General features: G+C 46.0%; 1 protein-coding gene and 1 long non-coding RNA gene across 17 annotated transcripts in view; both read right to left on the minus strand.

Annotated features, from left to right (window-relative positions):
- Positions 1-8,498, minus strand: part of MPPE1 (metallophosphoesterase 1) — a 25,726-nt gene extending 17,228 nt beyond the window's left edge. For 5 of the 13 annotated variants that reach the window (XM_054537470.2, XM_063716760.1, XM_024235700.3 and 2 more), the window contains exons 1-2: positions 7,189-8,498; positions 5,504-5,574 (exon numbers count right to left, since the gene is read on the minus strand). The gene's annotated coding sequence lies outside the window, so the exon portion shown is untranslated. 13 annotated transcript variants of the gene reach the window in all.
- A 908-nt stretch (positions 8,499-9,406) lies between these two features.
- Positions 9,407-23,033, minus strand: part of LOC112129953 (uncharacterized) — a 34,390-nt gene continuing 20,763 nt past the window's right edge. The window contains exons 3-6 of one of the 4 annotated variants that reach the window (XR_008515804.2): positions 15,115-15,220; positions 13,874-13,914; positions 10,028-10,140; positions 9,407-9,500 (exon numbers count right to left, since the gene is read on the minus strand). This is a non-coding gene — a long non-coding RNA (uncharacterized LOC112129953). Of the gene's footprint in view, positions 9,501-9,598; positions 10,141-13,873; positions 13,915-15,114; positions 15,221-20,911; positions 21,178-23,033 lie in introns of those variants that run through there. The other 3 variants (XR_010137548.1, XR_010137549.1, XR_008515803.2) reach the window with 3 other exon arrangements.

Raw genomic sequence — 23,033 nt, forward strand, 5'->3', positions numbered from 1 at the left:
ACCATCCTGGCTAACACAGTGAAACCCCATCTCTACTAAAAAATACAAAAAATTAGCCAGGCGTGGCTGCGGACGCCTGTAGTCCTAGCTTCTCAGGAGGCAGAGGCAGGAGAATGGCGTGAACCCGGGAGGCGGAGCCTGCAGTGAGCCGAGATCACGCCACTGCACTCCAGCCTGGGCGACAGAGCGAGACTCTGTCTCATTAAAAAAAAGACAAAAAAAAGTAAGAAAAAGAAAAAGAAAAATAAATAGGTGTTAAAATGTACTTTGAGCCATTATCAAAAGTTTAAAACCTAACTGAAAAATTGGCAATACCTTCAGAAACTGATAAATGAAGAAATCTTCTCATAAGTATTCTAATGGAGCACTGGCAATGGGTATGTGGTACTATTAAGTATTCATTACTATTTCTGGCTTTTCAGAAGATGAAAGGGTAGGAAATGGTGAAATGGACTGCCCTTCCATTGGGGACTGTCATTCCTCTGTTTCATTAGAATGGCATTACTATATTAACTCTTTATTTATTTATTTTTTTTTTTTTTTTTTTTTGAGACAGAGTTTCTCTCCCATCACCCAAGCTGGAGTGCAGTGGTGTGCTCTCGGCTCACTACAACCTCCACCTCTTGGGCTCAAGCAATCCTGCCTGAGCCTCCCGAGTAGCTGAGACTACAGACGTGCACCACCACACCCAGTTAATTTTCATATTATTAATAGAGATGGAGTTTCACCACATTGGCCAGACTGGTATCGAACTCCTGGCCTCAGGTGATCCACCCGCCTTGGCCTCCCAAAGTACTAGGATTACAGGCGTGAGCCACTGTGCCCAGCCTAAGTACTTAATTTAAAAGGGAACAGCTGGCCTGGCACAGTGGCTCACAGCCATAATCCCAGCACTTTGGGAGGCCAAGGCAGGTGGATCACCTGAGGTCAGGAGTTCAAGACCAACCTGGCCAACATGGTGAAAACCTCATCTCTACTAAATACAAAAATTAGGCAGGCGTGGTGGTGCATGCCTGTAATCCCAGCTACTAGGGAGGCTGAGGCAGGAGAAATCGCTTGAATCCAGGAGGCGGAGGTTGCAGTGAGCCGAGATCGTGCCACTGCACTCCACCCTGGGCAACAGAGTGAGACTCCATCTCAAAATAAATAAATAAAGGGGGAACGGCAAACAAATACTGGATTTTAAGTATGTCCTTTCAGACAGAGAGGTCAAAAGCAGCCTTGCATATCATCTGGAGTCAACTGCTCTTGCTGAAATTCTCCTCCAAAACCCCACAACATCTTTATCCGCTGGTCAAGCTGTACTTTATCTTCTTCACTTAGAACTTTTGTCACCTCTCCTTTTTCTAAGGCAAACCACACATGCCGCATAATCGCAGTCACCACATACCTTTATCTTCCAACTGGGGACGGTGAGTGAAAAATGTCACTAATAAAAATTAAAACAGGGAAATGGTGTAAACCAGGACTGTCCCAGACAACTCAGGATGTGCAGCCACCCTGTGCTGCCTGTGCTTACTCTGACACAGAGGAGAAGCAGCAGTGCCTGTTTGCAGTCACCCACCTCATCTGTAAGAAACTTCGGAATGGACTGCACAAGTGGCAGGAACCATGCACCAGTATGGTGAAGGGCCTGGGTTCTCTGCTGGAGAGCCTCTAAGGGATAAATAACAGGTTCCTTAACGCCAGGCAATTTCTTTTGTTTTGATTAAATCAAATATGTCAAAGGCAGCCATTCGATCTTACTATCTCATTTTTCTTTCAAAAGGCCTAGAATCTCCTAAAATCCTAAAAGCTAAACCCAAAACCATGGTTGAAACTTTCTAACCCCGTATGTTTCCTCCAGCTGTACAGAACTAGTTGAAAGGGAAGTAATGCTGACCTTCTGGGGTGGGCTGAGGAGTCTTCCAGTATGCAAACCCTTGCTGTTTGGTAGGTTTCTGGTTTCCCAAGATGAAATACCAGAATGACAACTTGATAATTGCTCTTCTACACCCCCTTCTCTTCATCAGAGTGAGGCTTGTTTGAGCAGTTATGACTAAGAGGTGCAAAAAGCATCAGTGAGTGGTGAGCAGGCTGGAGACAAGGCTGGCTGACAGCCCGAAATGGGGCTCAGGGCAGGATAGGATGCAAAACTACAGTCCTCCAGCTTCCCTGGATGAAGAGAGCAGGACAAAGGACATAGAGACAGCCTGGGGGTTTGCACTTCCAGGCAACCTGGGCTCTCCCTGCCCCAACTCCTCACTGAGCTCACTCAGCATGGCCTCTTACTCCTTGCAGATAAGCGACCTTACTGCAAACAAACCAGGTTAGAGGGGAGTTCTGGAGCTTCCCTCAAACTTCTGTGTTCTTGTTACAGATAGGCAGGCATGAGCGGGGCAGGTGAGGGCTCTTCCCACCCACCAGGAATGTCAGGTGATCACCAGGTGCCCATTCAACAGTTAACATATTGCCTCTCTAAAAACGATCATTTAGCAGCCAGCACCAGGGAGAGACAATCTCCTGAGGGTCCACAGCTGCCACATTAAAGTGTTAACTAAATGCAGATGCCAGGGAGGGGCAACTTCCTGGGCATATACATCAGGAGACAGAATGGCAGAGTATGACCTTCTGGGGGCACTCCACAGGAAAAAGAAAGCCACAGATGGGCATGCGTACAACTTCCTAAACACACTGCTCATGCTCACCTCCCAAGCATAAGGGCACTGCACATGCAGGCAGCCCACCCTAAGGGAAGAATCATGGGGAAGGGGTGCAAGACGCCAGAAGTGGGTCAGCCTATAAAGTCCTAGGATTACGGTTAAACACTGCACTTGGCTGGGCGCAGTGGCTCACGCCTGTAATCCCAGCACTTTGGGAGGCCGAGGCGGGAGGATCACAAGGTTAGGAGATCGAGACCGTCCTGGCTAACACGGTGAAACTCCGTCTCTACTAAAAATACAAAAAATTAGCCAGGCGTGGTGGCGGGCGCCTGCAGTCCCAGCTACTCGGGAGGCTGAAGCAGGAGAATGTCGTGAACCCGGGAGGCAGAGCTTGCAGTGAGCAGAAATTGTGCCACTGCACTCCAGCCTGGGCAACAGAGCGAGACTCCGTCTCAAAAAAACAAAAACAAAAACAAAAAACACTGCACTTGACCTTCACATTGCCCTCTTGGGTCTCTTCCAAATGTACTTTTCTTTTCTTCCTGCTCTAAAGCTTTTTAATAACTTTCACTGCTGCTCAGAAACTGGCCTCAGTCCCTTTTTCTGCCTTATGCCCCTCAGTGGAATTATTTTTTCTGAGGAGGCAAGAATTGAGGTTGCTGCAGATCTGTATGGATTTGCCACTTGTAAATCGACTACCTTCTACCCCTAACATTCTTTTTTCCAAAAGGGAATTTAAAATATCCTACACAGAGCCATTCAACCAGAGAAAGACTTGGAAGGAAAGAAGGAAGGAGGATAGTAGAAAAGGAGAGAAGAGCAGAAGGGGTTGGGGGAGGAACAGGACAGAGAAAGAGAGAGCAAGCAAGCTGGCTGGCACTGTTACATATTTTCCTGAGAAGACCCTGATAACCACGTGAAGCAGCTGTCTGGTATAACATAATCTTTTTTTTCTTTTTTTTTTTTCAGACAAGGTCTCGCCGTGTCACCCACGCTGGAGTACAGTGGTGTGATCCCAGCTCAGTGCAACCTCCGCCTCCTAGACTCAAGCAATCCTCCCACTTCAGCCTCTGGGGCAGCTGGGATTATAGGTGGGCATGTGCCACCATGCCCCATTAATTTTTGCATTTTTCATAGAGACAGGGTTTCACCATGTTGCTTACGCTGGTCACAAACTCCTGGGCTCAAGTGATCCACTGGCCTCAGCCTCCCAAAATACTGGGATTACAGGCATGAGCCACTGCGCCCAGCCCAACATGATCATTTTTCAAAAGATAAGAGTGGCTGTGCGGGGCATGGTGGCTCATGCCTGTAATCCCAGCACTTTTGGAGACAAAGGCAGGTGGACCGTTTGAGGCCAGCAGTTCAAGACCAGCCTAGCCAACATGGTGAAACCCCATCTCTACTAAAAATATTTAATACAAAAATTAGCCGGGTGTGGTCGAGTGAGTGTGTAACCTCAGCTACTTGGGAGGTTGAGGCACAAGAATCGCTTGAACCCAGGAGGCGGAGGTTGCAGTGAGCCGAGATCTCACCATAGCACTCCAGCCTAGGCGAGAGAGCGAGACTCTATCTCAAAAAAAAAAGAAGAAAAGAAAAAAAAAGATAACAGAACAACAACCTATTTAGAAAACTTTTGACAGCAGATCCTTAAACAGAACACCTTTTGGGCAGGTGGCTCACACCCTGTAATCCCAGCACTTTGGGAGGTGAAGGCAGGGAGATCACTTGAGGCCAGGAGTTCAAGACCACCCTGGCCAACATGGCGAAACCCCGTCTCTACTAAAAATACAAAAATTAGCCTAGTGTAGTAGTGCACACCTGTAATCTCAGCTACTTAGGAGGCTGAGGCAGGAAAATCAGTTGAACCTGGGAGGCCGAGCTTGCAATGAGCAGAGATCTGGCCACTGCACTCCAGTCTGGGCGACAGAGGGAGACTGTCTCAAAAACAAAACAAAACAAAACAAAACACCTTTTGCTCAAATCTTGGGAAATTCCTTTTCTTCCTCTACCAAAGACTCATTGAATTAGCATTCCCAAGGTTGTCTTCAATGTTATGGCCAAAACATGCCCTCTTTTCCTACCTGAAATGAAGACAGAATAACTTGTAGGGCTGATACGATGGAGGAAGAGATTCCTTCTCTCCCTAGAAATGGCACCAGCATTAGGTAATGAGGCTTCACTCCTACTGGACAGCTTGCTTCCCAAGGGTATAAATTGATTTGTTTCACTCACTTGCTGGGCCAAACCTTACCCCAGCCTCCTCATTTTCTGCCTCCCCATATTCTGACTCAGCTGAAGGAAACCTGCTGACCACCAGCACCTGGGAGCTCTGCAGCGTCTGCCCCGGGGAGCCCTACCTTTTTGTCAGGAAACAGGAAACCGTGAGGGCTCTGTGAGGAGTTAGCCCCTGCTTCCTTGGTGAGTATTTCACCTTGCATGCTGAGAATACCACCAGCAGAGACGGCAGCTATGCTGAATTGGGAAGTAGCCAAATGGCAGTGCTGCTCTGTGACCTTGTGCCAGCCACCTACCCCTCCTGAACCTCACAACCCGCAGTGTCCACCTCAGTGTTTTTGTGAGGATAGAAAAAAAATCAGAGCTTAGTCCTCAGCCTTAAAACTCAAAATTTCTTAAATTATTACTGTTTTCACTCCCAAGTTCAATTTATCAGTCTTATTAAGATCATCAAACGATAACCCAGCAGGAACAGTGTACAGCTTCCACAAGACAGTTCAGGCCGGCCTAGGATGGAAAGGCAGAGATGCACCTCTCTGGTACCTCCAGACATATCCATAAAATATGGAAGCTAGATTATATATTACCTATAATTTTCCAGGAAAATCACTAAGTCACCTCACCTTTTAAAGACAGAGAGATTGGTACGAGGCTCTAAGTTGGCATCTGCTCCCCAAAATCAGAATTCATTTATCTGAAATGAAACCAAAAATATGCGTTTTGTCAGTGAGTGAGCTTTCATTTAGTTAACTATTAACAGGAAACCTGACCAACTTTGAAAGTAAAAAAGAAGCTGAGAAGCTAAAGAAACATGACATTGGGTTAGTGGCCAAGAATACCTATCTTGAATTATAATATAAAATACCTGTATTTATATATAAATTATATAAAACATTTCTGCCCAACATGTATGAATAATCACTGCAAGCCATAATTGGGAGCCAAATATTTTATCTTTAGGCCAGGCGCGGTGGCTCATGCCTGTAATCCCAGCACTTTGGGAGGCCGAGGCGGGCGGATCACCTGAGGTCGGGAGTTCAAGACCAGCCTGACCAACATGGAGAAACCCCGTCTCTACTAAAAATACAAAATTAGCCAGGGTGGTGGCGCATGCCTGTAATCCCAGCTACTCCTGAGGCCGAGGCAGGAGAATCGCTTGAACGCGGGAGGCGGAGGTTGTGGTGAGCCGAGATCGCGCCATTGCACTCCAGCCTGGGCAACAAGAGCGAAACTCCGTCTCAAAAAAAAAAAAAAAATTTATCTTTGAACTTTTCAATTTGTATTTATTTATTTATTTATTTATTTATTTATTTATTTATTTATTTTTTATTTTTTTGAGATAGGGTCTCACTTCACAGCCCAATGTAAATCAAAAATGAAATCCTAAGGCCCCTCAACCATCTGCATGGACCCCACCAAGGGCATTCCAGAGTTAACCTTGTTTTAGGTTGTTTTAAGCAAAACTTGTTTAGGCCATGATGGGAAGTGGGGGTGGAACTGGACACATTTTGTCCTCCTCCCTTTTGGAATTCAGGAAAAGCAGACCAGCATTTAACATGCTGGACACTTAACTTACCTGGAGGCTTCATCTGCATGATAAAACTTCAGTCTCCACAGCCTCTTATTGTAACCCAGACATTCCTTTCCATTGATAATAAATCTTTCAACCAAATGCCAATCAGAAAATGTTCAATCTACCTATAACCCGGAATCCCCCGACCCACCCACCTCCTCAGTTGTCATACCTTTATGGACCGAACCAATGTACATCTTAATCTTACATGTATTTGACTGATGACTCATGGCTCCCCTAAAATGTATAAAACCACACTGGGCCCCGACCACCTTGGGTACATGTTCTCAGGGTCTCCAAATGGCTGTGTCACCAGCCATGGTCACTCATATTTGGCTCAGAATAAATCCCTTCAAATATTTTACAGAGTTTGACTTTTTGTCAACCGCAGGCTGCGTCACAGCTCGCTGCAGCCCCAAACTCCTACGCCCAAGCGATCCTTTCCCCCACAACTTCTCGAGTAGCAGGGACTTCAGGTGCGTGCCACTACACCTGGCTTTTTTTTTTTTTTTTTGGTACTTTTGTAGTTATGGTGGGGGCGGGGGTCTTGCTATGTTGCCCAGGCTGGTCTCGCACTTCTAGGATGAAATCATCCTCCCCCTTCAGCCTCCCAGAGTGCTGGAATTACAGGCCTGAGCCACCGCACTCAGCCTATCTTTTAATTTTTAACTTCAAAGTTATCGTTAAAAATCTAATCCCCCCAAAATATTTAAAAAATACTTAATATGCACTGACCTGTAGTTTTTCTCTAGTTCACTATCTTAAATATATTAATTGCAATCTCATCAACGGCGACTTGCATTTGAAATTTTCCACCTTAAGCGGTATTTTTTGATAAGATGGATTTTTAAAAAATCTGCACCAGTAAACTAGAGTGAGAGACCCCTGCAAAGTAATACATGGGCCTTAAGTCATCGAGATTTTCCAGCAAATAATTTGCAGAATGCTGTTTTTCCTAGGTTAACTTGCAATCCTAAAACGGAAGGAGGTTCCGTTTTTAGAAGTTTAAATGTTGTCACACGGGCGCAAGAATACATACAACAGCTGCTTTCCAGCTCTGCGCACAACGCCAGGCAGATGGGGAGCACCGGGTGGTGCGGGAGCCCTTTCATCAGGGCAGGGCGGCTTCGGTGGCCGAGGGACCCGGGAACTGCAGCCCGAGCCGGCGCGCACCCAGCCAACTTCCTGTTTCCGCGGTAGCGCGCGGGCCTGTCACTGAAGCCCCGCCCCGGCGACCTCAGCCGGCTGGGGAAGACCGAGTCTTCCCGGAGCCGCTTCGTCCGCCTGGCGCCTGAGTCCCACGGCCGGCTTGCGGAAGCGGGTCGTCTGAAGGGGCCCGGCGGGTGGCTCCCGGGGCTCCGCGGCCTGTGATCCCCAGAGCGGACAACCCCAGCTGGGGCTCCCTGCGCAACTCGGAGAGTAAAGGCCGGAACCTACGCTCGGCGGCCGCGTCGCGGCCCCTAGCGCCCTCCCCGAAGTGCCTGGCAGACTCGGCAGTCCGAGTGTCGCGTTACAGAGCCCCCTGGGCAGTCACCGCTAAGGGCGGGGGCCGCGGGAAAGGCATTTTGGGGACACAGGAGAGCTGCGAGGGCGACGCACGGGCGAGCTGTCGTTAGGGCCCAGAAAAGGCCCGTTGCGGGGCGCACAGGCGGGCAGGGGAACTCGCGCCCGTCGCCGCGCGCCCGGCCTCCTGACGCCAGGGCCGGCTTCTGAGCACAGCCACCGCGGCGGCCGGGGGCGGCCACTGCTCCCTGCGAGCCCGCGTCCCCGCCTCAGAAGCCCCCCGAGCCCGCGTCCGAGCTCCAGGCCCTGGAGGAGCCGGGCGGGCAGCTGACAGCCCCGGAGCCGCTCCCGGGCTCTCCGCGCGGTGGCAGCCAGGCCGTGCCTCCCGGTTCCCCTCCCGCGCCGCGCTGCCCCTCCGGGACCCACCAGGCCTGGCTGCGCCTCTTTCCTCTGCGGCTCCCGCGGAGCCTTGGAAAGTGCCCTCCAGAGATGTGCTTAGGCAGTGTGTGATGAATAAAGGAGACAATCAGGATAACTATAATATTTATTATGCACTTGTTTTCTCACTGATGTTACTAATTTTAATGGTGTAGCACGGCGTGTTCCAGTTTTCTAAGTGATCTCACATCCGTTCAAAAAATCCTCAAAATAAGCCTGTATATTAAAAGCAGGAGCCATTATTCCATATTTCAAGAAGTAAACATGCTCAGAGTAATAATCCACATAGAGCCTTCCAACCAGTCAATTCTGGTACATTTTCACAAATCTATGAGTGTGGTTAATACACGGAGATGTGGTATGAGGAATTATATAGGACACAGCCAGCAAGATGCCTGGTATACAATAAGTATGCGGTAAATGCTTATTAAGAATATTGTAACATCTTCAGATGTGATCAGGTGAACAACTTTGACATAATCGAAACTGGGACAGCCTGATTCCATAAACACACTAATATGACACCGTGGATTGTCTGCAGCGTCACCTCTAAAGTATTCTCTCTGACTAACAAAGAAAGGGAAACTAGAACCAGTTAAGCTTATAACACTAATCACAGGCTAAAGGAAATACAGGGTCCAAATGAACCCATTAGATCACACCACCAGGAAGTAATCTGCCAAATCCAGAATGTGGGAAATTCTACAAACCAAATGACCCAATTTCTTTATTCAAAAATAAATGTTCAGAGGCTGAAGTAGAATTGCTTAAGGCCAGAGTTCAAGGCTGTAGTGAGCTATGATCACAGCTGTGAATAGCCACTGCACTCCAGGCTGGGCAACACAGCTAGACCCCCCATGTCTTTAAAAAAAGAGGGTGGGGGGAGCTTGAGAGACACATTAGCCAAATGCAATTTGTGGACCTTGTTTGGGTCATGACTAAGACAAACAAACTTTTACATAAATAAATGGCATTTTAAAAAACATTGGGGGCCAGGCGCGGTGGTTCTCACCTGTAATCCCAGCACTTTGGGAGGCCGAGGCGGGCAGATCACGAGGTCAGGAGATCGAGACCATCCTGGCTAACACGGTGAAACCCCATCTCTACTAAAAAAAAATACAAAAAATTAGCCGGGCGTGGTGGCGGGTGCCTGTAGTCCCAGCTACTCGGGAGGTTGAGGCAGGAGAATGGCGTGAACCCGGGAGGCAGAGCTTGCAGTGAGCCCAGATCATGCCACTGCACTCCAGCCTGGGCGACAGAGTAGACTCCATCTCAGAAAAAAAAAAAAAAAAAAAAAAAGGGAAACTTAAACATGAACTGAATGTTAGGTGACATTAAATAATTACAGGTAATTTTATTACGATAATACCATAGTGGCTATGATTTTTAAAGGCCTCAGAGAGACATATTAACATATTTACAGGCAAATTATATTATTTCTGGGATTTGCTTTAATAAAATTTAATAACAAATTCCTGCAGTGTTTTAGAGAACAAAGTGAGAGATAGGAGAACAATATTGGCAAAGTGTTTAATGTTTAAGCAAGGAGATGGGTACATGGGCATTCTGCTAGGCCTAATTATGCCCCCCAAACATGTCCACATTCTAATCTTCAAACCTGTGAACAAGTTACCTGACATGGCAAAAGGGGCTTTGCAAGTATGTGATGAAGAACCTTGAGATAGGAGATGATTCTGGATTGTCCCAGTGAGCCCAGTCTCATTGGGTCCTTCCGAGAATCTTTACCTGCAAATGAGAATTGGAAAGAGACGGAACAATGGAAGGAAGTTCAGAGAGATTCAACCTGACAAGGATGTGGCCGCTGGTGCTGACTCCGGAGATGGAGGAAGGGGCCACAAGCCCAGGAATGCCACAGGTGGCCTCTCAAGGGTGGAAAAGGCAAGGAATGAATGATCCTGCAGATGCTCAGATGTCCTGCCATCACCTGAATTTTAGCCCAGTGAGCCCCGTGTGGGCTCCTGACCTACAGGACTTGTAGGGTAGTAAATTTGGGTTGTTTTAGGTCATTAAAGTGGCAGTAATTTGTTACAGCAGCCATAGTAAACTAATACAAGCATTTGCTATATTTCTCTCTATGTTTTTGTAAGTTTAAGATTTTTTTCGGCCAGGTGGGGTGGCTTACGCCTGTAATCCCAGCACTTTGGGAGGCCAAGGAGGGCAGATCACAAGGTCAGGAGTTCGAGATCAGCCTGGCCAATATGGTGAAACCCCGGCTCTACTAAAAATACAGAAATTAGCCAGGAGTGGTAGCATGCGTCTGTATTCCCGGCTACTCGGGAGGCTGAGGCAGGAGAATCACTTGAACCCAGGAGGCGGAGGTTGCAGTGAGCCGAGATCATGCCACTGCACTCCAGCCTGGATGACAGAGTGAGATTCTGTCTGTCTAAAAAAAAAAAAAAACAATTGTAATAAAATATTTATTAAGTCCATAAAACATAAACCTAAGAAATACATTTTTAAAGTAATTCATTTACACCTGAAATGTAATCTGACCAACCATAGAATTATACCATGCATTTTAATTTCCAGAAGAATTGTATGTCATAAATCCTTTTTTAAAAAGCATTGTTGAGTATGGTTAGTAAAATAATGTTAATTTTCGAAATCACAGATATACTAAAGCATGGCATGACCTATTCCTGACTTTATTTATTTATTTAATTTTGAGACAGAGTCTTACTTTGTCACCCAGACTGGAGTGCAGTGGCTCATTCTCGGCTCACTGCAACCTCTGCTTCCTGGGTTCAAGTCATGCTCCTGCCTCAGGTTCCCGAGTGGCCGGGATTACAGGCACCTGCCACCGCACCCAGCTAATTTTTGCATTTTTAGTAGAGACAGGGTTTTGCCATGTTGGCCAGGCTGGTCTTGAACTCCTGACCTCAAGTGATCCGCCCACCTCGGCCTCCCAAAATGCTGGGATTACAGGTCTGAGCCACTGCGCCTAGCCCCATTCCTAACTTTAGAATTAGTTTATCTACACCGATTGTTATCAAAATCTGCGTATTGACAGGACTTTTAAGATGCTAACATTTATAAAGGTAATTTTCCTTCTAGCATATATTAATTTCAGGAAACAGATAAAACAATTAATAAATAAAATATATAAAACAGAATTGTTAAAGAAAATAATCTTCCCAAATGTGTAAAAGTAGAATAGTTTAAAAAGCAGTACTGAATATTTTAATGTAATTTCTAATTTTCAATTAATGAATATTAGGCATTTTCTATTATATGGATAAATTACCCACATTTTGTCAAATTTGCTAAAACAGTCCGGGCGCGGTGGCTCACACCTGTAATCCTAGCACTTTGGGAGGCCAAGGCGGGCAGATCACTGGAAGTCAGGAGTTTGAGGCCAGCCTGGCCAACATGGTAAAACCCTATCTCTACAAAGAATATAAAAAAATTAGCCAGGCGTAGTGGCGGGCGCCTGTAATCCTAGCTGCTCCGGAGCCAAAGGAAGAGGCAGGAGAATCACTTGAACTCTGGAGGCAGAGGTTGCAGTGAGCTGATATCGCGCCACTGCACTCCAGCCTGGGCAACAAGAGTGAAACTCCATCTCAAAAAAAAAAATTGCTAAAACAGATAATATTTATTAAAGTCCATAGTTTTAACTAATTTTATTAGTTGACTTTTAATGCCATTAACCATTTTTTTTTTTTTTTGAGACCAAATCTGGTTCTGTCGCCCAGGCTGGAGTGCAGTAGCATGATCTCGGCTCACTGCAACCTCCGCCTCCTGGGTTTAAGGGATTCTCATGCCTCAGCCTCCAGGGTAGCTGGGATTACAAGTGTGTGTCACCGTACCTGGCTTTTTTTTTTTTTTTTTTTTTCTGTAGAGACAGGGTTTCCCTATGTTGGCAAGGCTGTTCACAAACTCCTCACCTCAAGTGATCTGCCTGCCTCAGCCTTGTAAAGTGCTAGGATTACAGGCTTGAGCCACCACACCCGGCCTACTTGGGGTTTTTGGTTTTGTTTCTTGAGACAAGGTTTCATTGTGTTCCCAGGGTGGCCTCAAACTCCCGGGTTTAAGTGATCCTCCCATCTCAGCCTCCTAAGTAACTGGGACCAGAGGTGTTCCCCGATGTGCCGGGCTAGCTGGTTTCAATTCTGTAGAATACTCTTAAATCACAGTTTCCTCTCTAAACATCTTCAGTGTCATATTTTACTTCACTGTCTTGTAAACTACTTTTCTGTGGGAGCAGCTACAATCGATAACATTGTGGTATACATAATGGTATATACATTGTTGTGATATACATTGTTGTGTTGTGGTAACATTGCGGTATCTTTGCCGCCTTGTATTTAAAAAATCCTGGCTTACACTAAGGAGGCCTTGGAAACTCCAATATAAAATGGTGTTTGAGAGCCTCGAAGACAAAACTGAGAGATTTTTCTTTTTTTTTAAGATAGGATCAGGCCAGGCCACGTGGCTCACACCTGTGATCCAGCACTTTGGGAGGCCCAGGCAGGCAGATGACTTGAGCTCAGACGTTTGAGACCAGGTTGGGCAACATGGCAAGACCCCATCATACAAAAAATACAAAAATTAGCTGGGCGTGGTGGCATGCGCCTGTAATCCCAGCCACTAGGGAGGCTGAGGCATGAAAATCGCTTGAGCTTGGGAGGAGGAGGTTGCAGTGAGTCAAGATTGCGCCACTGCAATCCAGCCTGGGCAACAGAGCGAGACTCTAGCTCAAAAAATAATAATAATAAAAATAAGGCTAGAGGTGGTGGCTCACGCCTGTAATCCCAATACTTAGGGAGGCTGAGGTAGATGGGTCACCTAAGGTCAGGAGCTCAAAACCCAACATGCTTAAAACCCACTGCTTAAAAAAAATAATAAAAAATTAGCCCAGTGTAATGACACACACCTGTAGTCCCAGCCATCCTGGAGGCTGAGGCAGGAGAATCGCTTGAACCCAGGAGGTGGAGGTTACAGTGAGCCGAGATAGCACCACTGCACTCCAGCCTGGGCAACAGAGCAAGACTGTCGTAAGAAAACAAAAAACAGGTGGGGCCTGGCTCCCCACCTGCCAGCTCCAGGACTGCCCCTTCCTGGGCCAACTGACCAAACAACTGGGAAGAGCCCCCAACTCCAACAGGATTATTTTCCCAGGAGGAGTTACAGATGCAGCCACAGATTGATGATCTGCCTTAACATGATCGGAGATGCTTTGTAATCTGCTGTCCAGCTGAAAGCGCTCATGTTATGAGGAAGAAACTACAAATGATGTTCAAATCTATTTTAAACTATTTTGGGCCATTTTTTTGTACCTTTGGGTTCAGGCATTATTTGGGGGGTTTTGTTTCCAAAGTAACTAAATAAAGTAATAGTGCTTATTAAAAAAAAAGAAAACAAAAAACAAAAAGAAAACTACATTCATTATCTCGCAGACCCCACTGGTCAGGAGTCTGGGGCATGGTTTAGCGGGTCCAGCTGCAATCCAGCTGCTCACCAGGCTGTGGCAGTGGCATCTGCATCTTCTGAGTTGTCTTCCTGTGGGGAAAAGCAAGAGAGATCAGATTGTTACTATGTCTGTGTAGAAAGAAGTAGACATAAGAGACTCCATTTTGTTCTGTACTAAGAAAAATTCTTCTGCCTCCAGATGCTATTAATCTGTGACCTTACCCCCAACCCCATGCTCTCTGAAACATGTGCTGTGTCAAACTCAGGGTTAAATGTATTAAGGGTTGTGCAAGATGTGCTTTGTTAAACAAATGCTTGAAGGCAGCATGCTCCTTAAGAGTCATCACCACTCCCTAATCTCAAGTACCCAGGGACACAAAAACTGCGCAAGGCCGCAGGGACCTCTGCCTAGGAAAGCCAGGTATTGTCCAAGGTTTCTCCCCATGTGATAGTCTGAAATATGGCCTCATGGGAAGGGAAAGACCTGACCATCCCCCAGCCCGACACCCGTAAAGGGTCTGTGCTGAGGAGGATTAGTGTAAGAGGAAGGCATGCCTCTTGCAGTTGAGACAAGAGGAAGGCATCTGTCTCCTGCCCGTCCCTGGGCAATGGAATGTCTCGGTATAAAACCCGATTGTACGTTCCATCTACTGAGATAGGGAAAAACTGCCTTAGGGCTGGAGGTGAGACATGCGGGCAGCAATACTGCTTAGCAAAGCATTGAGATGTTTATGTGTATGCATATCTAAAGCACAGCACTTGATTCTTTACCTTGTCTATGATGCAAAGACCTTTGTTCACGTGTTTGTCTGCTGACCCTCTCACCACTATTGTCTTGTGACCATGACACATCCCCCTCTCTGAGAAACACCGACAAATAATCAATAAATACTAAGGGAACTCAGAAGCCAGGGGGATCCTCCATATGCTGAACGCTGGTCCCCTGGGTCCCCTTATTTCTTTCTCTATACTTTGTCTCTCTGTCTTTTTCTTTTCCAAGTCTCTCATTCCACCTAACGAGAAACACCCACAGGTTTGGAGGGGCGACCCACGCCCTTCATCTTCCATCTCCCTGGCTTTGGGATGAATTCAGTTCCTTGTGGTCATAGGTTTAGGCTCTCAGCTCCCAGAGCCACCTACCAATCTCAGCCCAGTGACCCTCCCCCAGCACAGGCAGTTGCTTCTTAAAGGCCAACAGAAGAAAGTGTCTCTGCTGCCTCATCTTTCTCCAACTTCCATCCCTGACATCTGGACCCTGTTAACAGGTGCAGGTGATTAGATCAGACTCACCCAAGATCATCTCTCTTTTGAATGGCTTAATACCAACTCATTAGGGGCCTTCATTACATCTGTGATATCCCTTCACTTTTGCCAGCGCAGGCTACAGAGTGAGACACTGTGTCCAAAAAAAAAAAAGAAAAGAATTCTTTTATTTATAAAATTGTTTATTAGAAGTTTCCTTTTGATAGTGAGCTCTCCTTCTGCTTTTATTTTATTTTTTGAGACTGAGTCTCCCTCCATCACCCAGGCTGGGGTGCAGTAGCCCAATCTCAGCTCACTGCAATGTCTGCCTCCTGGGCTCAAGCAATTGTCCTGCCTCAGTCTCCCGAGTACCTGGGACTACAGGCATGTGCCACCATGCCTGGCAAATTTCTGTATTTTTTAATAGAGACAGGGTTTTGCTATGTTGGCCAGACTGGCCTGCGAATTCCTGACCTCAGGTGATCCTCCCACCTCGGCCTCCCAAAGTACTGGGATTACAGGCATGAGCCACCATGCCCGGCTGCAATATTTTTCTTAAGATAAATGTTTTCTGGCCAGGCCCTGTGGCTCACGCCTGTAATCCCAACACTTTGGGAGGCTGAGGCAGGTGGATCACTTGAGGTCAGGAGTTCTAGACCAGACTGGCCAACACGGTGAAACCCCATCTCTACTAAAAATATTAGCTGGGCATGGTGGCACATGCCTGTAATCCCAGCTACTCCGGAGGCTGATGGAGGAGAATCACGTGAACCCAGGAGGCGGAGGTTGCAGTGAGCCGAGATCGCGCGATTGCACTCTAGCATAGGCGACAGAGCGAGACTCCATCTCAAAAAAAAAAAAAAAGATAAAAGATAAACGTTTCTGTATCCTGTTTGTTTGTTTGTTTGTTTTGAGACAGCATCTTGCTCTGTCACCCAGGCTGGAGTGCAGTGGCACAATCTCAGCTCACTGCAACCTCTGCCTCCCAGGTTCAAGTGATTATCCTGCCTCAGCCTCCCGAGTAACTGGTACTACAGTCGTGCACCACCACGCTAATTTCTGTATTTTTAGTAGAGATGGGGTTTCACCATGTTGGCCAGGCTGGTCTTGAACCCCTAACCTCAGGTGATCCACCCACCTCGGCCCCCGAAAGTACTGGGATTACAGGCGTGAGCCACCAAGCCTGGCCTTCTGACCCTGTTTTAGATTATGATGCCTGAGGTTTAAAGTATAAACTACTCCAGGCTGGGCGTGGTGGCTTACGCCTGTAATCCCAGCACTTTGGGAGGCCAAGGTGGGTGAATCATGAGGTCAGGAGTTCGAGACCAGCCTGGCCAACATGGTGAAACCCCCATCTCTATTAAAAATACAAAAAATTAGTTGAGCATGTTGGCGGGAGCCTGTAATCCCAGCTACTTGGGAGGCTGAGGCAAGAGAATCACTTGAACTCGGGAGGCAGAGGTTGCAGTGAGCCGAGATCATACCACTGCACTCCAACCCAGGTATAGTGTGAGACTCCATCTCAAAAAAAAAAAAAAAAAAAAGGAAGAAAGAAAGTATTACCTATTCCATCTATTTTCTTTCCCTATGAGTAGTGCTTGCACTGTGATCTTACAGATCACAGAAGGCTGGCCACAGTGACTCACACCTGTAATCCCAGCACTTTGGGAGGCTGAGGTGGGAGGATCCTTTAAGCCCAGGAGTTCAAGACCAGCCTGGAAAACATGGCAAAAACCAGTCTCTACCAAAAAAAAAAAAAAAAAAAAAAAAAAAGCCAGGCTTCGTGGCATGCTCCTGTAGTCCCAGGTACCTGAGAGGCTAAGGTGGGAGGATTGCTTGAGCCCAGGAGGTCAAGGCTTCAGTGAGCTGAGCTCTTGCCACTGCACTGCAGCCTGGGCAACAGAGTGAGACCCTGTCTCAAATAAATAAATAAATTACAGAGAACTATGGGGGGTGGGGAGGTTGTCACATGATACATTATAGTCAATCTGCACTAAGATGTTAAATGATTGATACATTTTATATCATTATAATTTACAAATTATCTACCTACCTCCTGTGTCTAATACAATCCCAGACAGATTTGAAACTCTTTGAGAGACGGGCCAAGCTTCATACTTATTTATAACCACAATAGCATTTAGTAGAATCCAACACATCACTGATTCCCAATCAAAATGTATGGAATGAGTGGAAAACAGTAAGATGTGCTATGTGGTTGTCAGAGATTCTGGTTTAGGGAGCCTTGATTTAGTTACTTTTCGGGGTAATTCCTTTTAAGCAGCTTGGTTGTTAGAACTTCCTTGGGAAAGTTACTGTGATTATTTTGCATTCATGTGCTTAGTTCAAGACAAGAGTCCATAGTTCAAATCATTGAAAATGACTCATTAAAATTTTCCTTTTTTTTTTTTCTAATAAACATGGAAGAAGAGCCATTTATCCATTAGGTACTACGGATCGAGCAACTAAATGGCAAAAGTAAAAATCCCTACACAAGGTTTAGAACAAAAGTAGTTGACAAGGTATCCCCACAAACCCCAAATGTAAGAGGGGTGAGGAGGAACCACAGACAGCTGCAAGACCTGAGTGAAGTCAGCAAATGCACAGATAAAAACAAGGGCATGACGAAGCATCTGGTGGACATGAAGACAGGAGAATCCAAAAATAGCATCAGGTTCCCCCAGGAAAGTGTGGCGAGAACAGCAGCTGAAAACAGGAAGGATTTCACCCCATGCGGTAGTGAGTGAGTGCAAGGGGCCCATGGTGAGACCTGAAAGCCTAGAGCAATCCTTCCTTCCGGGATTAAGACCCCTCACAGAGGGGAGACTCTTAAGATGGAATGATAATTTTGCATGATGTAGACTACAGAAATGTAAGAAAGAGAAAGTGCAGAAAAAGGTGAGAAAAGGGAAATTTCCTAAGGCAAGCTTCCCTATTTTAGCACACTAATTAAAACAACAGAAAAGTTTGTGAGGTGCTATGGTCTGACGTTTGTGTTCACTCCTCCCAATTCACATGTTGATATCTCATCACCAATATGATGATATTAGGAAGAAGGGCTTTTGGGAGGTGATTATGTCATGATGGTGGAGCCCTTACAAATGGGATTAGTGCCCTTATGAAAGAGGCCCCAGAGAGCTCCCTAACCTTTCCACTACCGGCACCTGAGGACACAGCAGGAAGGCACTGTGTGGACCAGGAGGCAGGACCTCACGAGACACTAAATCTACCAATGTCTGTATTTGTCAAGTCCAGTCTTGATCTTAGACTCCCCAGCCTCCAGAAATGTGAAAAATAAATTTCTATGGTCTATAAGCCACCCAGTTTATGGCATTTTGTTAAAGGAGCCCAAATGAACCAAGACACTAGATGAAGTTGCAAAAGCTCTCTGGAACTCTGCCTCCTTCTAGGTGTTAATGAGAAGTAACCTGCCTAAGGAGGAGCACTTGAGAAGAAATGACATCAACGATGTACAAAGTTATCATAAGAAAAACAATGAAGGCCAGGTGCGGTGGCTCACACCTGTAATCCCAGCAATCTCACCTCTACAAAAAATAAAAAATAAAAAAATCAGCCAGGTATGGTGGCATGTGCCTGTAGTTCCAGCTACTCAGGAGGCTGAGGTGGGAAGACACTTTGAGCCTGCGAGGTTGAGGGTGCTATGAGCTATGATTGCGCCACTGCACTCTAGCCTGGGCAACAGAGCGAGACCTAAAGAAAGAAAGAGAGAGAGGAAGGGAGAAAGAGAAGAAGGGAAGAGGGGAGGAAGGGAGGAAGAAGACATTTGTACACACAATGAAAGCATACCACAAAGACATGACCATAAAACAGATAAAAGCTGTAGCCTACAGTTTCAGAACAAGCTGAAGACCTTAAGGGAGTAAATAGAAGATATGAAGTAATAACATAAATCTGAATTAGGAAAACTTAGAAATTAAGTAACACTTCAGAAAAAGAATTAAAAATAAAAGGAAAAAAGTAGGCCGGGCGTGGTAGCTCATGCCTGTAATCCCAGCACTTTGGGAGGCTGAGGCGGGTGGATCACGAGGTCAGGAGATCGAGACCATCCTGGCTAACACGGTGAAACCCCGCCTCTACTAAAATTACAAAAAATTAGTCGGGCGCGGTGGCGGGTGCCTGTAGTCACAGCTACTCTGGAGGCTGAGGCAGGAGAATGGCGTGAACCCAGGAGGCGGAGCTTGCAGTGAGCCGAGATCACGCCACTGCACTCCAGCCTGGGTGACAGAGCAAGACTCCCTCTCAAAAAAAAATAAATAAAAAATTAAAAAAAGAAAAAGAAAAAAGTAAGAAATATAAACTACATAGCAGTACCTACTTCACAATATTGCTGTAAGAATTAAACACTTTATATAAAATGTTGGACTTGTGCCTGCCACATAGTTAGCACTCAGTAAGGATTACCTGTTAATCTAATTATGTTGTTCAACCAGAGACAGGACCATAAGCTGGGTGGGTGTCCTGTGTGCCAACAGTGGCGGGGGGCCTGTCTTGTCTGCGTGTGTCTCCTCCATCCGCAGGTAGTGTGTGACCTCCTGCAGCAGTAGGGTTTGGGGAGCAGGTGAGCTATGGCAGTCAAGAGAGATGACCACTCCACCACTCTTTGTCACAGCATACTAACTACTGTGGTCCTGGCCTCTCCAACCCATCAGTCACTTGACTTTTAGCAAATGCCAAGCACAAATGTCTCCCCAACACCTAGACTCAACACACACCCCACAGTGGGCACATCCTATATATACATATATGACTTGCATGTGCTAAATGTTACACAAAACAATAAAAATTCCACACATTTTGCCCAACTCACAATGTAGAAACACAATCCCTACTTCATTTTTTTTTACGTAAATTTGACATTTTTATGACTATCTTAGAAGTCCTGTGAATTTTTCTTTTTTCTTTCTCTCCTTTTTTTTTTTGTTTTTGTTTTTGGGCAGAGATGAGGTCTTGCTATGTTGTCCAGGCTGGTCTCAAACTCCTGGCGTCAAGCAATCCTCCTGCCTCAGCCTCCCAAAGTCCTAGGATTACAGGTATGAGCCACTGCACCTAGCCAAAGTCCTGTGAATTTTAATGCATGTTCTTTTTTTTTTTTTTTTTTTTGCCAGCAGCAGAAAAATAATGATTTGGGTTTCTTTTTCTCACCAGTGTTTCTATGACTCTATATCAATATCCTAGCCAGGGATCTGCTGCCAGGACTTCTCCCCGGGTTCTAGGCAAGAGCAGAGGAATGATTCAATTCTCACCCAGCCAGAAGAGTAGCATTTCCATGTACCACAGAAGGAAGGCGTGTAGTACAGAAAGAGAGAAGATAGAACTACTCATCACACCAGGGTCTGCCCTACAGGTTTGAGATGGACAGAATCTAAGAAGGGCTGACCTGTTTCAGGATTTTTGTTTGTTTTTTGAGATAGAGTCTCACTCTGTCGCCCAGGCTGGAGTGCAATGGCGCGATCTTGGCTCACTGCAACCTCCGCCTCCCAGGTTCAAGCGATTCTCCTGCCTCAGCCTCCTGAGTAGCTGGGATTACAGGCATGTGCCACCACGCCCAGTTAATTTTTGTATTTTTAGTAGAGATGGGGTTTCACCATGTTGGCCAGGCTGGTCTCGAACTCCTGACATCAGGTGATCCACCTGCCTTAGCCTCCCAAAGTGCTGGGATTACAGGTGTGAGCCACCGCAGCCAGGCTGTTTGAGGATTTAAGGTCTACTAGGAAATGTTTTAACTTCCCAAGGTTAAAAAACAAAAAAGAAGCCGCTCTTCCTCCCAGCTGCCACAGAACAGGCCACCACACTGTAATATGTCAATCCTGCCAAGATATACTACCTTTTTACAAATTGTCAGCCTCAGTTCTGGTAGGTAGAGAGTCCCCTCTTCGAATCCTGCCTGTGCATGTCTCATCTGAGGGCTAGTCTGCCTAGCTGCCTGCAGGTTTGCACCACCCCATCTGAGATGATCCGCCCTAGACAGTGATGCTGTATGTAAGCCAGGTGCTGTGCTTACTCCTGTGTGAGCAGCATGTACATCCCATGTGGGGGTCCCTGGCTTCCAGTTCCTTTGTCACTCACGGAAGATCATATCATTAATACATTCTGGAAATGACAAAAAGAATAAATTTCTCAATAAGAAAACATAAGTGCTCACAATTCACTAAGGATTTTGCAGATTTCCCAATCATTATACATCCACGCCACCAGGAATACGCCCATCAAATAATAAAACCCAAAATTATATTCCTCAGGATGCTGGGTCAATCACTGCCATCCTAAGAATTCCATACATCCAGACCAGCCTGGGCAACACAGTGAGACCCTATCTCTACAAAAAAAAAAATTGTTTTAATTAGCCAGGTGTGGTGGAGTGCTCCTGTAACCCTAGCTACTTGAGAGGCTGAGGTGGGGGGATTGCTTGAGCCCCGGAGGTTGAGGCTACAGTGAGCTGAGATGCTGAGATTGCATTACTGCACTCCAGCTCGGACGACAGAGTGAGACCCTGTCTCAAAAAAAAAGAAAAAGAAAGAAAATAAATGTTAGTGGACAACTTAGAATGGGTGGGGCAGTACATAGTTTTTCAGCATTCCTTTAGTGTTATATAAAAGAAAAATTTGAAAATTACTGAGCTAGATGACAGGAGACATTCTCCCAACCCAAAATGAGAAGGTTGAGCTCCCTTGATCTTTTAATGTAGACAGGTTCTAATTTCTTCTTTTTTTGTAGTTTTTCTTGAGACAGAGTCTCGCTCTGTCACCCAGGCTGGAGTGCAGTGGTGCGATCTCAGCTCACTGCAAGCTCCGCCTCCCGGGTTCACGCCATTCTCCTGCCTCAGCCTCCTGAGTAGCGGGGACTACAGGCGCCGCCACCACGCCCAGCTAATTTTTGTATTTTTAGTACAGACGAGGTTTCACTGTGTTAGCCAAGATGGTCTCGATTTCCTGACTTCGTGATCCGCCCGCCTCAGCCTCTCAAAATGCTGGGATTACAGGCGTGAGTCACCACGCCTGGCCGACAGGTTCTAATTTTATTCATACAAATTTAGCTTATATAAGCTATACAATTATTAGGGAACAACATATAAGGGAGTATTTTATTCTCAATCTTAGTTGAATCAGATTTGGGAAGATATTTACACAGACCAAGTAAAAATCATTACACACTATGCAAACTACAAAACACATGTCACAAAATTAGCAGGGCATGGTGGCACATGCCTATAATCCCAACTAATCAGGAGGCTGAGGCAGGAGAATCGCTTGAACCTGGGAGGTGAAGTTTGCAGTGAGCCGAGATCATGCCACTCCACTCCAACCTGGGCAACAGAACGAGACTCCATCTCAAAAAAAAAAAAGAAAAGAAAAAGAAAAGAAAAAAAACACACATATCATGTAACTTCACTGAAAGAAAAGTTACATTCTCTTCTCTGTCTTTTTCACAGTGAATCAGCAGGCAGTTATTAAGCATTTTCTATGTGCTAACATTGTGTTAGCTTGTACTGGGGAATACAAAATACAATCATTTCTCATGGTAGTTTTGTTCTAAAAGTTGCTGCAAACACTGAATTAGTAAATACTAAAACCTTTGACCCTAGAGGAATTATAGGGTTAGGTTCCTGCAAGCCTCTGACCATGACGTTTTCATCAACCAATCAATGCATAACCTTTTTGTTTGTTTGTTTGTTTTATTTTGTTTTGTTTTGAGATGGAGTCTTGCTCTGTTACCCAGGCTGGAGTGTAGTGGTGCAATCTTGGCTCACTGCAACCTCCACCTCTTGGGTTCAAGCAATTCTCCTGCCTCAGCCTCCCAAGTAACTGAGACTACAGGCGCCCACCACCATGCCCAGCTAATTTTTGTATTTTTAGTAGAGACAGAGTCTCACCATGTTGGCCAGGCTGGTCGAAAACTCCTGACCTCAGGTGATCCGCCCACCTCAGCCTCCCAAAGTACTGAGATTA

This window comes from Pongo abelii, chromosome 17 (genome assembly GCF_028885655.2).
Source record: "Pongo abelii isolate AG06213 chromosome 17, NHGRI_mPonAbe1-v2.0_pri, whole genome shotgun sequence".
Classification (NCBI taxonomy): domain Eukaryota; kingdom Metazoa; phylum Chordata; class Mammalia; order Primates; family Hominidae; genus Pongo; species Pongo abelii.